The sequence below is a fragment of the Gorilla gorilla genome, chromosome 11 (assembly GCF_029281585.2).
Source record: "Gorilla gorilla gorilla isolate KB3781 chromosome 11, NHGRI_mGorGor1-v2.1_pri, whole genome shotgun sequence".
Taxonomy (NCBI): domain Eukaryota; kingdom Metazoa; phylum Chordata; class Mammalia; order Primates; family Hominidae; genus Gorilla; species Gorilla gorilla.
Window position 1 is genome coordinate 141888076 of NC_073235.2, and position 15891 is coordinate 141903966.

Below are 15891 nucleotides of genomic sequence, written 5' to 3' on the forward strand. Positions count from 1 at the left end.
CCAGGCTGGAGTGCAGTGGCGCAATCTTGGCTCACTGCAAGCTCCGCCTCCCGGGCTCACGCCATTCTCCTGCCTCAGCCTTCCGAGTAGCTGGGACTACGGACGCCAGCCACCACACCCGGCTAATTTTTTTGATTTTTTCAGTAGAGGCGGGGTTTCACCGTGTTGGCCAGGATGGTCTCGATCTCCTGACCTCATGATCCATCTGCCTCGGCCTCCCAAAGTGCTGGGATTACAGGCGTGAGCCACCGCGCCCAGCCCTCTTCCTGTATATTTCTTGACCCCTGTGTGGGTCCCTTTCTTGGGAAACAGTCTTAGAGACCACAGTCTGGAGACTGGGGTAAGTGCTGTTATTGGGTTGGGACTTACGAACTATCGATCTTTACTGGCGTTTTTGTGAATTTCCTGAGGGATGGACACGCGTGTTTGACCTGCCATCCCTCCTCGGAGCTATGGAGAGCACCTCGCGCTGAAGCTGATGTTCAAAGGCCTGAACGGTCATAACTGAGGGCCATTCCAAACGCTGACTTACATGTGATGTCATTTTCCCCTAGTGTTCTTAACTGAATTACAACTGTTGTATTTACCATGGTGGGGAGGGGCACGCACACAAAGTAGAGACGAGGTAGAGAAAGTAGAAGTATTCTTTAAGGTAAAGATTTAAAAATATTCTGTAGATAACATATGTAACTTAAGTGGCCCTACCTTGGAGCTTCATATGTAGGTGAGTTTTTATATGCCACTTCTGTTTCTCTTATTTACATGTATATATGCAATGCCAAAGACAAAAGCTTATGTTAACAATCACTGTAAGTTAAATTATGCTTGAAAAATAAGACTAAAAAATATTATGGTGCAAGAAGAAGGTGTTTTGTATTGCTTTCCATTGAAATCAAAATGTAAAGAAATAAATGCAAAGAGAAGATACAGTGGTATTTATGGATGTGCACAGGGGAGGCTTTCTCTGTGTGGGGCTGGGCGGGAGAGAGACGAGTCACAGGCAGATTACATTCGACGCTGTGCTCGGAGCTGCGTTCTCGATGCAGAGTTCTAGCGTGAAGGCAGCTGCAGCACATGGCCAGGCCTGGATGGCACCGCGCTTTAGCCTTCTAGAAAAGAAGGGAGGTGAAGCTCTTCAGGCTCCCTGAGAACTGCAGCAGAGGAGACTGCTTGCTCGAGCAGGAGGCGGGAGAGGGCCCACACAGGAAACTTCCCCTGCCTCCTTGTCCTCTTCACTACCGGGGAATCACAGAGCCCGGGGTGAACTCTGGCCCACGGCCTTTAGTGCTGATGTATTAATTCATTTAAGGGACACCCCGCTTGACAGGTGTGGGAAACTGATGTACAGACAGTTTAAGTGACTTGCCCAGGGCCACACACTAGTGCACAGCAAACCAGAACCCTGGCATCCTAACCTGGCTGAACAGTGAGAGGAGGCTGGTCTTGCTGGAAACATCAGGGGCTGAAGGAGTGTTATGGGGAGCTCACAGGTCACCCAGGGGGGTGCCTCAGGCTGGGTGTGGTCAGCAACACAGGGATTTGGGAGCAATGAGAGGGCCTGGGTCCTATCCTGCCGTAGAGACCCAAGCATCCCTGAGGCCTCAGAACTTCTGCTCCAGAGTCGATGGTCTTCCAAAGCCAGCACTGGGGGCCTGCCCGACCCCTTGGCCCGCTCTGTGTGGCTTGGGCTTTGGTTTCATTCCTGACCAAACGCCAGGCCCCCCTGTAATTACTATTCGCTGAGAGCCTACAGCCCACAGCTCTCCGTGAATAAAGTCACTTTTTCCTAAAAAGCTCCTGGGGCTGTGGCAGCAACCTAGGATCTGCTCCCACAAAGCTGCTCAAGGCCGAGACAACAGCCCCAGAGGCACAGCCAGGCCCCACCTCCCTTCCCAACAGCACCAGGAAAACAGGTGACGAGAGGGGAAGCCTGGCCAAGCCCAGCCTGCTGAGCACAGAGATGGAAACGACACATTCCTGAAACAGTATTTTCACTGCTAAAAATAAAAAGCTACAATTAATACCAGGTGTGCATTTTACTCCACTGTCTTTTTTTTTTTGTTTTTATGTAAATCGGCTTTCACTTGCACCAAACTCAAAGCACCTTCCAAACCTACGTTTTCAAACTGCTTTCTTACTGGCAGAAAAAAAGTCTAAGTAGATGCATGCATAATAAGGTATGAACTCAGCCCAAATCTATGCCACTGAGAAGGGTGGTCCCTGCAGTTGGCAGGATCTTTCCCCAGCCTCCACCCCCCTGCAGGCATCTCCAGCATCCCAGGGCTTCTCCGGGTCTGCTGGACCCGAGAACATTCTGATGGAGAAGGCAAGTGGGGTGCTGCTGGAGGGCTGGCTGTCTCCATGCCCTCACCTCATCCACGAACCTTGGAACCAGCCTGAGGGGACATTGGTGTAAGATGGGGACTACCTACAGTAGGAAGCTCTGCAGTCTCCAGTACCAGACTGCAGGATGGTATATGTCAGGAAAGCCTAATGAGAGTAATCTCCACCCAGAATCTCCTTTTAGGTTGTCTCACAGGACACTCAGACAGAAAGACCTGGTCTCTCCAAATTTCCATTGTGGACTTGAGACACGAGAAGACACAGGTAACACCTGGAGACAGGCAGAGTGGGGCAGCTGACGGGGCGTAGACTTGGGTGGGGTGTGAGTTCTGACCCAGCGGGGTGACTCTGGAGAAGGTACCCTGGCCTCCGTCTATCGGGGCGACAGCAGGATGTCTGCTTGTTGCAGGGCAACCGGAGCTCTGGGAGAAGGGCTGGCATGGGTGTGGCTGGTCTTCATCACAGGAACAGGATGCACCCTCCACGCGGGAGTGGCGGGGGCAGGGCCATGCAACATGGGAGAATCACCGTCCAGGAGAGACAAGGTAAGGCTTCCTCGGTGGAGCTGTACCCCCTGGCCTCATGAGCTCCACACACTTCTGGGACAAAACGGCAGGCCCAGAAAAAGCTTTTCATCACCCAGGGTGATAAACCCAGTGATCAGGATGCCACGAGTGTGTCCAGGAGGGCACAGGGCTGCAGGTTTTGGCACGTCCTGTTAGTTGAGCACCAGGAAGGCAAAGAGCATTGACAAGAAAGGAAGGGCCCGTCCATGCCGCCTGAGCAGGAGCAGACTGATCGCCGCACCTGGATGTAGGCTACGGGGTGCAGCACAGCCCAGGCAGCAAGCCCAGACTCCTGGGTGCTGGCAGCGCTGAGTGGAGCCTCAGCCCTACAGGCACACAGCCCTGCAGGGCTCCTGTGCCATAGGGTGGCAGGCAGAAGCTACCGCGAGAAGGCCAAGGGCCTGACCTGTCTACTGTTCCAGAGAGAGAGCGGGAAACACCAACGGGAAGAGCTCAGTAAGCCCAGTGTGGATGCCTAGCCCCGGAGACTCCAAACCCCCAGCAAGTGGGTGCCCACCCAGCACAGACAAGGTGGACACAGGTGCACCTGGGAAGAATCCTCCCTGTCCCTTTTTAATAATAGGATTATTCTAGCAAAATCAGTGTCAGCTTCACACACGAGTCAAGGATAAAAATACGTTTGACCGTGCTCAGATTTAGAAAATTCCATTTTTTACTCTAACTAGAAGCCAAGAAGGCTCATTGGAAAATACAAAAATTACACTTTCAGGATATAAGAAAGAAACCAAAGGACCTGCCTTTCCCTCCCGCCTTTCCCTCCCTCCACGATCACTAACTAGTATGAGTCCTGTGGTCTCTAAGCTGAACCGCTTTAACTGAAACAGACTTGGGTTCTAAAACATGCATGAACTGAACGTCCACGGTCTGACTGTCTTCTGTAAAAGGAGGGTGTGGTGACTGCCAAGGCGACCACAGACAGTTGCCCATCCCTGACCCATAGTCCAGTAGGGAAAGACTTCACTGCAGCCTCCATCCCTCACCCCCAGCCCTGGCTGGGGCTTCCTCAGTCTGCAAAACCTTCTGTATGCAAAGCAGTGGAGATGAGGGACTGCGAGGTACTAACACAGACACGACACTAAAATGGAATTATCAGCTTCAAGGGATTCGAGTAGGACTCAGAAACACTCCCACTTCATGAGGCATGAAGAAAATAGGAGCTGATTTGTTCTCCACTGAAGAGGGAGAAAGAAACACTGGCTTTCATTTCCTCAGCGCCCTTCCCACAGCTCCTGGTTAGGAGTCCGGGTCCAATGCATCCATCGAGCTCTCTCTCTTCCAAGGGAAATAAAAAGCTCTTCATAGTGTAGGAGAACGAAGGGAAGAGAATTCGAAAAATGAAGCAGATTCTGGTAAACCTCATATTCCTGTGTAAAGCAGGAGTCCTCATTTCTAAGCATCTAGCCTGGCGGCTTCTGTGAACCTGTGAGCTCCTCTCTGCGCAGGGCATCCTGCTGGCCGGCCTGTGTCCCGGCGTCCCCGTGCTGTGCAGGTGTAGTGACTGCAGATAGACAGCCGACCACAATGCTGACCACGATGCAGCGGCCCCTGTGCCCGGGCCACGGGCCCTCCAGTTCAGGCAGTGGTGACTCGGCCTGGGCTTTATTAGAAAAGGCACCCTGAATACACAGGGCTCCGTAGGGAAGGTGTCTGTACTGCGGAGGGTTCGGGAACACAAAACACGATTTCCCAGGCAGAATGTCAGGAACGGCAGGTACCTGGCAGGCAGGCTGCGATGGGCCCCAGGGAAATGGGCAGAGGGCTTTGATTCGGATCACGTCCAGTGAAACCGGCCCTTACAGTCTGCCATCTGCACTGCCAGCCCCTACGCTGGCCCAAGAACCCCTGCTTTCAGGGAAAAGAGGGTCCGTGGAGGGCTGCACCACTGAGGTGTGCTCAAGAAGGGCTTAGAGATGGACCAGGCATCCCGGGCCTGGCACAGAGAGTCTGCCGCTTCTCGCCCTTCAACAGCCAGACCCTGGGAATGGGTCAGGTTTCAACCCTGCATCCAACCCTCCAGGACAGAGGGCACCCCAAGTCTATCCTCTGGAGCTCCTATCAGGGCAGGTGCTGAGACCACGGAGGGGCCTCTGATGGCCCCTTCCTCTGTTTTCAGACACCAAAGCCTCTTAGGGTCCCCACTGCCCCCAACAGAGCTAACCCTGGCTACCTGGGTCAAAGAGCTAACTCAATGTCACAGGGAAGGTGTCCGTGCTCCTCCCTACCTCACCTGTCATCAAAGCTGACTGCTAGGGCCTCCCCACCTTCCCCCGTCCCCGAGCCTCCTCTGTCCCTCAGCAGTGAATTCCTGCAGGCACTCATCCTTCCTGCCTGGTCTCCCCACCCCACGTGGCTGGCAGGTGGCAAGGCCTGCATTTAGGCCAGGGACTCAAGTTCCAGAGTCTGTACTCTGAGCTGCAAACCTCTACATACTGTCAGAACTCTGGAGAGGCAATATTTGAAGATAGATGGCCGACAGTTTTCCAGAACTGGTGGGAGACATGCATCTACAGACACAGAAAGCACAACCATGCATGAAAAAGCAAAATGGAATCAAGACAACTTCAAAGCGAAACAGCAGACCGCTGAGACAGAGTTCAGAAGGCCCCGCAATATGGGCAACATTATCCAACAAAGGAAATGCAGTCACAGAAGCCAGGACCAGTGAGCCTCTGAGAACTAAGAGAAAGCCACTGTCAAGCTAGAATCGCATTCGCAGGTAAGCTATTCTGCAAGAAAGCTCAGGATATAAACATATACCAGGCTGAAAACTAAGAAAGTTTAAAAAACTCACCAGGAAGCAGTCAGGGGAGGATCAACAACACGGAGGTGGGCAGAGAAAGGGGAAGGAAGAAAAGGTGAGCAAAGAAAAGGTGAGCAAAGACTACGGAGAGAAATCTAAACAGACTTCATCTGAACAACACAGGAAGAAGAAGAAAGAAGAAGGAAGAGGAGGAGGAGGAGGGGAGGACGAGGAGGGAGGGAGAAGAACGAAGAAGGAAGAAGGAAGTTTACCTAACTTGTGGGGTTGAAGTGAAGGACAATTTAAATAGTAGAGAACAGCAAGAGGTGAATGGGGAAGGGGTGCTCAGTGTTAAAGTGTCTGTAACCCACGTGTTGTAGAGGTCAGGGACATAAAATAGGGACTTTAGACATTTTAAGCTCATACGGTAACGTTTCACCTTAACTGCCAGGAATAAAGCACATCACCTCCAAAGCAGCGGTCAGGTTGGGGCAGGATCCATCAGAAAGAATTTTAAGGAGAAGAAAGAAATAATTTGTTGGATAACGAATATGGCTGTTAGTTACACCCAGTGGCTTACGCCTGCAATCCCACACTTTGGGAGGCTGAGGCAGGTGGATCACTTGAGCCCAGGAGTTCAAGACCAGCCTGTGAGGCATAGTAAAACCCCATCTCTACAAAAGCTACAAAAAATAGCCAAGTGTGGTGGTGCATGCCTGTGGTTCCAGCTACTCAGGAGGCTGAGGCGGGAAGATGGGCTGAGTGCGGGAGGCAGAGGCTGCAGTGAGCTGAGATTGCACCACTGCACTCCAGCCTGGGCAAAAGCGCAAAACCCTGCCTCAAAAAAAAAAAAAAAAAGTAATTAAATAAATTTTTTAAAATACGGCTGTTATATACATGCACACACACATGCACACACACATACACAAACATGGGTATGGTTGGTTGCCTCCCAAAAGAGGTGCACCACTGCATCTATAAAGTCTTACCAAAAATAACCAAGCTTGAATCTGATCAAACCTCTAGATCTAACTGCCAATTTATAGGAAATACAGTCAACAAAGGAACATTTTAAATGACATGACAGGGCTAAAATCAAGTAAAATTTAGAACCTAGGAAGGAAAACTCTGTGGGACAAACAATACAGTGTCTTCAACAGATAAATCTCAAGGACTGAAAAAAAAAAAAAAAAAAGGTAGGAAGAAGAAACCTAGAGATTAACTGAGGACTTTATGACAGGTGCCAATCACGGTGTATGAACACTGCTTGCACCCAGAGACTCCTGGTACCAAAAGTGAAACCACAAACTAAAAAAGTGATTTTAAACACCATCAGGGATACATCAACATTGGGTAAAAATCTTTTAATAATAAAGAACGGTTCATCTTGTCTAAATATGTACATCATCAATGCAGTAAAAGAGTCCCTATCTTTTAGAGAGCTAGGCACTAGAATGTTATCGATGGAATGACATGGTGACTGGGGTCTGACTCTGAGAGACTGAGAGGCTGGGGATGGGAGGGAGGCCTAAATGCAAGTCCTGGAGGGACTGCCCTGGCCTAAGCCATCTGACCACGCCCCAGGGCTCACTCCACCTGCTCTCCCCACCGCTGGGTATGCCTGTAATTCTCTATAATAGAAAGTTCAATTTCAAAAAAAATAAATAAATTTCTAAATATCTATGGGCCAAAGAAGAAGCCATAACAGTTAAAAAGAATAAGAATGAAAAAAATACATACAAAATCTTGTAAGATTCTGTTTACTGTAATTAGAGGAAACTTGGTAGCCTTAAATACTTATATATGACAATAATAATACGAACTGAAAGACTAGATTTATCTTTAAGAAATTAGAAAAGCAACAGTAGAACAAATCCAAAGAAAACAGATGAAAGCAGATAATACATAAATGAAACGAAATGTAATCATTACATACACTCATATACACCAAAATAATTTTAAAAAGTGATTCTCTCAAAAGACCAATACAAGACAAACTTCTGTTATGAGTGATTTAGAAAATAAAAAGAATAGGCACAAATTAAAAAAACATTAGGAGTTTAATCACCTAGCCTCAGATATGGCAGAGATTTAAAAAATAAAAAAATACAAAGGAACAACTTGAGGCCAGTAAGTTTTAAAACTTACATGAAATAGACACATTTCTAGAAAAACATTCCAAAGTTGACAAAAAATAAATAGAAAACAGAATTAACCCTATAATCATGAACTAAATTGAATTAATACTTAAAAATCTTTTCACAAAAATCATTTTAAAGGCAGTGCAACCACGTTTCAACTAACGGATCATGCAACTTTAAACAAACTCTTCAAGAGAATGCAAAGGGCAGGCAGGATCCTGAGCCAATCCTATGAGGGGAGAATAAATATCCTTTTAAAAGAACTGGGCAAAGTATAAAAAAGACAGAAAAATTACAGTCTTGGTTATAAATACAGTCACAAAAATCTCAAATAAACTATGAGCAAGCTTAATCTAATAGTCTGTAGAAAAGACAGCAGACCAATACACCTGGTGTTTTAACACAAGAAAACACAAGAAAAGGCCAGGCGCGGTGGCTCATGCCTGTAATCCCAGCACTTTGGGAGGCTGAGACAGGCGGATCACGAGGTCAGGAGATTGAGACCATCCTGGCTAACACGGTGAAACCCCGTCCCTACTAAAAATACAAAAAAAATAGCCGGGCGTGGTGGTGGGCGCCTGTAGTCCCAGCTACTCCGGAGGCCGAGGCAGGAGAATGGTGTGAACCCGGGAGGCGGAGCCTGCAGTGAGCAGAGATCGCGCCACTGCACTCCAGCCTGGGGGACAAAGCGAGACTCCGTCCCAAAAAAAAAAAAAAGAAAACACAAGAAAAGCAACCTATGTACAAACCACCTATAAATCCAACTCACTGTTAATTATGATCATCTTCAGAATGAAAGTAAGTATATGTTAAAATCCAGCTATTCATTATAAAAGCTGTTAGCAAACTAGAAATAAAAGAGCGCTTCTTTAACCAAAAAAGAGTTATCTATTAAAAGGTCCCAGCAAATATTGCTTTTAATGGTGAATCTTGAAAAAGCTGATGTAATGATACAGGCACAAAGGGAGGGAACACAACTCCTGATCCAGACTCCAAGACTGCAGATACTGAGCTCCTCCCACCCCCACCACCTGCAAAGAGAAGAATGACAGGGAAGTCAATAGAGCTAATGAGGAAATGTAATACGGTGTTAGATAAGATCAACATAGAAATCCAATTCCACTTCAACATACTGCAACAAGCAGAAAATCTAATATAAGAAAAAAAAAATACAAGGCACCTAGAAGTAAATCTAACAAAAAATGAGAAAGACCTTTATGGATAAAAATTATAAAATACATTGAAAGACTTTTTTTCTTTGTTTGAGACAGGTTCTCACTCTGTCACCCAGGCTGGAGTGCAGTGGCACGATCATGGCTCATCGCAGTCCCCACCTCCTGGGCGATCCTCCCACCTCAGCCCCTCAAGTAGCTGAGACTACAGAGGCGCGCCATCACGCATGGCTAGTTTGTGTATTATTATTTTTTAAAGAGGGGGTTTCGCCGTGTTGCTCAGGCTGGTCTTGAACTCCTGAGCTCAAGCAATTCATTTGCCCCAGCCTCCCAAAGTGCTAGGATTACAGGTGTGATCAGGCCACTGTGCCTGGCCCTGAAAGACATTTTTAAATGGTCTAAATAAATGGCAAGATAGCTCGTATTCAAGGATAGGAAGACTTACTATTCTAAAGACAGTGATTCTCTCCAAACTGAACTACAGGTCCAGTGCAAGGTAGTTCATGATCTTAAAAGCTGATTATAAAACTATATGGAAGAAGAACTGAGAAGCAGTTGAGGTGGTCCCAAAGAGGGTAGATGCAGGTCCTTTGCAGATTACTGTGGAAAAAACAGGGTGTTCCGCAAATGCAGCTGGGACAAACACTTATCCTACTATTCTACGGGGAACAAAAAGATGGGATTCATCCCTATTCACACCACAGGCCAAAATGGATTCCATGTGGATTAAGACTCAAATGTGAAAGGCAAAATTTTGAAATTTTTAGCAGACACTATTGGAAAATATCCTTGGAATAGAAAACTCAAGATGTGAAAAGTGATTCTTACGACAAAATATGACGTTGTTACATCTGACTACATTTAAATTAAAATTTTCTGCTCACTAGACAGCCTTAAAAAGTGAAAGGCTGAATCTCAGAGGAGCTACTTTAACACAGCAACTGACAAAGGACCTGTATCCGTAACATGTAAGTAACTCCTATAAAGCCGCCAGAAGGAGAGAATTCCAAAGAATAGCAGAAGGTATGAATGGGCTTGTCACAGAAGACCCTGACGGCACGGGAAACAAAGGATCAAATGCTGGACCATGTTAGTGAGCACGGAAAGGCAAATCAGACCCCTGGAGACCCCACTTTACACCCACCAACCCAACTACGGGTGGAGAGGCATGGAGCGGGGGCGTGGGAGCAGCAGCAGCATGAATGAGACGGGGCCTTCTAGAACAGTGGGCTTTCTCATAGACAGCCGAATCTCGCTTTCGTGACCCAGCAACAAGCCCTCTCCTTAGTACAGCCACCCTTGAAAAATTCCTGCACGTCTACACAAGGAGAATGGTACAAGGATATTCATTATAGCAGCATTAACTACAAACGGCCCAAATATCAACAGAGCAACAGATAAACAGTGGAATATTGAGAGTGTAGAATTGTATCTGGCATGAAAGTGAACGAATCCCAGCCATGTGGAATGACATAAATGAATCTTAGAAACAACGCTGAGTTAAAAAAATAAAAAAATAAAAAAACAGGCTGCAGAAAACCACGTCAGTACGATTTCGATTATTAAAAGCTCGGAAAAGCAAATCCAAACCGTATGCTGACTGAGGAAGCATACTTACACGGCAAAACTAGTTTTTTAAAGAAAGTAACTCAGTGCTAAACCCTATTCTCAGCATTGTGTTTTGGGGAGTGCTGAATGGCTTTACTACAAACGTGTACATTTATTACCCGGCCTGTGAGCACAACGGCCTGGGGCTCCCTTGGAGGAGACCGGCCCTGCTTAAACCAGCACAGGGAAATGTCTTGCCCCACTTCCACCAAAAGTGACTCGTTTGTGACACAAGGTCCCCTTTATGTTATCATAACAAAGGAGGAAACGCCAGTTTAGAGGACAGAGTGATGGCACAAAATCCTACCATCCTGAATTCCTGGTGACAGAGGACACTCAACAGCTGGGATAAGCACATTTATACAATGACCTGCTTGGGATCTGAGCCTGGAACGCGGCTGAGACCAGAACCCTCTCGAGTGAAAACCAACCAGCTCCTGCGGCACCTTCCACGGACAAGGACGAAAAAGCACTATTCCTTCGCCGGCCAACTCTTAAAGAGGATTTATGGCATGAACCTGATCACAGAAAACACACTCCACAAACGCTGAGGGTCCTTTACACATGCCATCCTAAAGGAAGGTGGATGCTGGCCTGTCCTGCTTTATTGGACAGTATTTGAAAGGCTGGATGAAGCAATCTTAAACGTTACAGAAGCCTGACTGCAGGGTAAAATCACCTAGCTTTCATGCATCGAAAATCACTTTCTCACAAAAAGATTCACTTACATTCCATTTTAAATGGATCTATTCAAAATTTAAACAAAAATGTCTGACAGAAGAAAATATATTATTTCTTTCATCCTATTTTTAATATTATAAACAGAATTGTTGCCCTCACAATACAAAATCACTAAGCAGTATAAAAGCCAGCTTCCAGAATGTTGCAAAGAATTAGGCTCTGCCCTTCCTGAGAGCCCTGCCCCGTGCTTCTCCTGGGGGCCGAAAGTCCTGGTTGCTAACGGTGATGGTCCCCAGGGTGGTCCGGGCCCCTGCACACATCTTGACTGGGTTTAGTCAAATGAGGATGAAGAAATCCCCAGCACTGAGTTTTATCTTGAGATAAAAGAAACATCAAAGGAATCTGCATTTGAAATTGCCATTCCGTTAGTTTCTTACCTCACTTGGCTTAACTTGAATGATATGGTTGCCAGCCAACACCAGACTCCAATTCTTGGGACTTTGTCTGAAGCAAGGGCTGTGGTTTCTAAACCCAATGATTCAAAAGCTGAAGCTGCAGACACACCTTTAAATCCCAGGCAGTGACTTTTCCACTTTGCTTTCACTGAGCTGTCAGACGTTCTTAAGCCATATAACATATTCCCCAGAATCCAGCATCTTAAACTGTCTTCAAGGACTGCTATAACTGATCATGCCTTTGCTTTCAAAAATAAGCCCCGAAAAAAGGACAAAAACAAACAAACCAGAGGCAGTGGCCCCACGCGCCACCGAGGGGCTTCCTTGAGAGCAGTCCCGTGCTCTGCAGACGCTGAATTTAGACTTCAGCGTGAAGGTACAAAGGGTTCCATTCTCCTTAGCTGACTATTTCATCAAAAGCACAGGGTCACTTTTTAGAAAACATCCCTTAAGTGAAAAATGCTCTTGAAGACTTTGCTCTCATGTGACCGATGGGAAGGTTGGGAAAACGATGTTCTGTCTCACTAAAATTTTAATCTGTAAGCCCAATGATAAGCATTTTTTACAAAGAAACAGATAAAAGTGATGTGAACTGGGATGCTTTAGATTTCTAGAGTATTCTTAGGAGCGAAAATCATCTCTAACCTTAATTGTGAGACTTGTTGAAAGGGTCTTTCTACCCACGGCCTCCTGGCTGAGCTGGGCGGGCAGGGGGCATTTCCCTCTTGACATTTAAAGAATTGCTTCCTGTAAAGAACACAGGCTAGGGCACTGACCCAACTCCCTCAACCCCATTCTAAAAGCAGTTTAAAAAAAAGAAGAAAAAAGGAAAAAAGATATAAATCTCTCCAAAAACACAGATCCCACAAGCAGACAGCAGCCATAGAATTCTGGAAGCCAGTCGGGGGCTGGCTGACCAGAGAGCTGAAGCCAGGCTGGTCTGAAGGCCAGAATGGCCCAGGGAAGGCTGAGCTATAAAGAGCATGTGACCCCTCATCCCTTCTGCCCCCCATACAGGGACCAACCCCATTCCCCCAGAATTCCCCAGGCTTGGTGCTATCAGGCTGAGGGCAGGAGCGCCAGCATGGGCAGTAAACAGGGGCAGTGAGAGCTGACGTGCCAAGGGGTGAGGCTGTGTGAGCCAAGCCTGGACTCCAGGGAGGAGCTGAGAGGGTCCTCTCTGAGCTAAGAGAACAGGACAACAGGCAGTGGCATCCAGGACCACCAGGAAGTGATCAGGTCCCTGTCTGCCACCTGGCCAGTAAGATAAGCAGTCAATATGCCCCGCCCAGCTTGTTAGAGACTCACTCTTACATGCTGGCCAGCCAGGTTCACCAAACATTTGGGAAAGACTAATTTGAAAAACAGAAAAGCAGACCAAAACAAATGCCCCCTCTAGCCTCTGTACCCATGTGGGTTCCAGTCTGTTGACTTGTTCACTTCTTTACTGTCTGCCCCTTCCTGCAATCGCCCAGGAAAACGCAAAGCTGGAGGAGGTGTGGCATCTGGGTTGCTCTCTCTGGTCCCGCCAGTACCCAGAGCTGTCCCCAGAATATGAGACGGCCACGATGCTGGAGGGAAGGACAAGAGTGAGGAGGAGGAGGGCTTAGCACAGCTCATCAGTCCCATAACAGCAAAGTAGGGGCCAGGGAGGGGCGGGCGGGGCCACAGCCACAAGGACAGATGCTGGGTAGCCAGGAGGAATGCTGAAGGGTCAGCCGTGGCGGATGCTGAAAAAGAACGCACTCAGCAACGGCCATCAGGTTTCCTTAAACCCAACAGCACAACTCAGCGGTGCCGGCGCCCCTCATTCCCTGCTCGCCGAAGACTGCTACTCAAGTTCAACCACTCACTGGAGGATCGAGCTCTCCAGAAGAAACTTCTGGACCCTACACATTCACAAACAAGCCTGCTACTGTTGCTACTGCATCTGGAACTCACTCGGGTTCTGGAGGCCCATCTATTGTCTATCCCCAAAAGCCTGTGTCTGCATAGTCACACCAGCTTGTGTTTTTCCAGCTCGGAGAGTGGCCAGAGCCACTACCCAACTCCAGCAACAAAACTCGGGATGTGCTTACGCTGGAAAACCCAGCATCAGGGTTCCCAGGAGAAAAACCAAGGGGAGACGCACAGGACAGCCCACATTCAGCACACACTGAAATAAAAGCATGGAACACACACTGCCTGACAGGGACAGAGCGAGCCTTCATCTCCAGCTCCCTGGAGCGCTTGCAGTGCACAGGGCAGGGCCTGCCTTCCATGAGTACACAGCTGGATGAGGGGGAACCACAAGAAAGCAGAAAGCTATGCAAAGCATGTGCCTAACCGCCTGCTAGTCCCCATTTCACAGACGTGGAAAACTGAGGCATGGAGGTAGAGAAACCTGCCTAGGTCACACGGATGGGAGTGAAAAGCTGAGCCTGGCTGACGTAAAGTTGACAGGCTCACTCTGGGTGTTAGCTTCTTGTGCGTGATGCATGTGACCCATTACTATAAACTCAACGGCTTGAAACAACGTGTGTTTATTATCTTACAGTTCCGGAGGCCAGAGTCTGACATGGGGTTTACGGAGCGAAAGTCAGAAAGCCAGGAGGGCTGTGCTTCTTCTGCAGGCTCCAGGGGAGAATCTGCTCCTGGCCTTCTCCAGCTTCCGGAGGCTGCCATGTACCCTGGCTCCTGGTCCCTCCCTTCTCTCCTCAACACCAGCCCCTGCGTGGCCCTGTCGACGCTCGTCTGCATACCTCCTCTGACTCCGATCCTCTTGATTTCTTCTTTACAGAACCCTCGTGAAGACAAAGGGCCCACCCTGATGATCCAGGACAACCTCCTCATCTCCGGTGAGTAACAACCCCATCTGCAGAGCTCCTCTGGCCGCATAAGGTTACACAGTCACAGGGGCTGAGGATTAGCTGAGGGACATTTCGGGGGTTCCATTATTCTGTCAACCACACTCTGGCTCCTTGGCCAAGATCAGACTAGAGGGGCAAGAACAGAATTGGGGCCAGGTGAGGAGGCACCTGCAACAGCCAAAGGGGTGATACCTGTGGCTCGCCACGTGCGGCAATGCTGGAGCTGTGAGCAGCGGCCAGGCTCAGCACACGTGTTGATAGCTTTAAAGAGGTATATTTTACACTCTGCCCTTCTCAAATGTACACTCCAACAATCTTTTAGGAGATTTACCAAGATTTTAGAACATTTTCCCATTTGACTGGGACCCTTCCCTCTGCGCACACTTTAATGGGCAGCTGCCAGTGCTGGCTGACAGGCCATGCGTGGGACTGCAGAGAAACAGGAGTCAAGGGGACTCTTGGGATCCTGAGCCTGGAGGTTGCCCTGAGTAGGAGAGGCCGCGGGAGAAGCAAGTTTGCAGGGGAAGATCAGGAGCCTGCTTTCAAACTTGCTGAGTCTGAGAACGCCCAGCTGGGGATAGACGGCAAGCAGGCTCTAGGATCTGGAAGGCAGGTGAGATCCAGGCGGGAGCAGACATTCGAGCGGCAGAATCAAGATGGTGTTGTGATCTATGATTTGACTGGATGAGGCCAGGAGATCACCAAGGGAATGACTCAGTGGAAACAAGGAGTGGGCCGGAGACGAGCCCTGGGGCGCTTGGATGTGGTGATGCTGGAGAGATAAGAAAAACCCACCAAGGCATCTGAGGACTGGTGGCCAGGGCGGGGGAAGGTACCAGGAGCATGTGGTGTGGTAAGGAGGTGCTTCCACCAAGTCAACACCGGTGAGAGGCCATGGGCTGAGGCCGGGCATGGAAGCTGGCAACAGGGAGTCACTGGTGACACGAAACCAGGGGCTGGCTGCTGGGAGCCCAGAGAAGCAGGGTCGACACCCCAGAAACCTGGGCTCCCTGCAGGCCAAAGTGCCCTCCCTCATCTCACCTGAAATCAACAGGGAGGGAACCAAAGACCGTCGCCAACCTCCTCACATCTGGAGTGGGCAAGGGCTCAGGACGGGGCTGGCTGAAGGCGCAAGGAGATCGAGTTCTGCCCACCTGGACTCCATCTCTCTTCTCTGGTCAACAACATGAACGGTGGCAACACTAGGAGACATCCCCGCAGGAAATGCCAGACCTCTCTCTAATCTCCAGACAGCAGACACCCCTTCCCCACTAACCAAAACAGAAACAAGACACAAAAACTTCAAAACAAGAAA

General features: G+C 48.6%; 1 protein-coding gene and 1 long non-coding RNA gene across 16 annotated transcripts in view; one reads left to right on the plus strand and one right to left on the minus strand.

The window, feature by feature from the left end:
* HDAC4 (histone deacetylase 4) overlaps positions 1 to 15891 on the minus strand; it is a 352613-nt gene that overhangs the window by 151341 nt on the left and 185381 nt on the right. The gene's annotated exons all lie outside the window — the stretch shown is intronic.
* Positions 143 to 14564, plus strand: LOC129532206 (uncharacterized). The gene is made up of 3 exons (XR_008677849.2): positions 143 to 340; positions 2528 to 2607; positions 14507 to 14564. It is a non-coding gene; the product is annotated as an uncharacterized lncRNA (long non-coding RNA).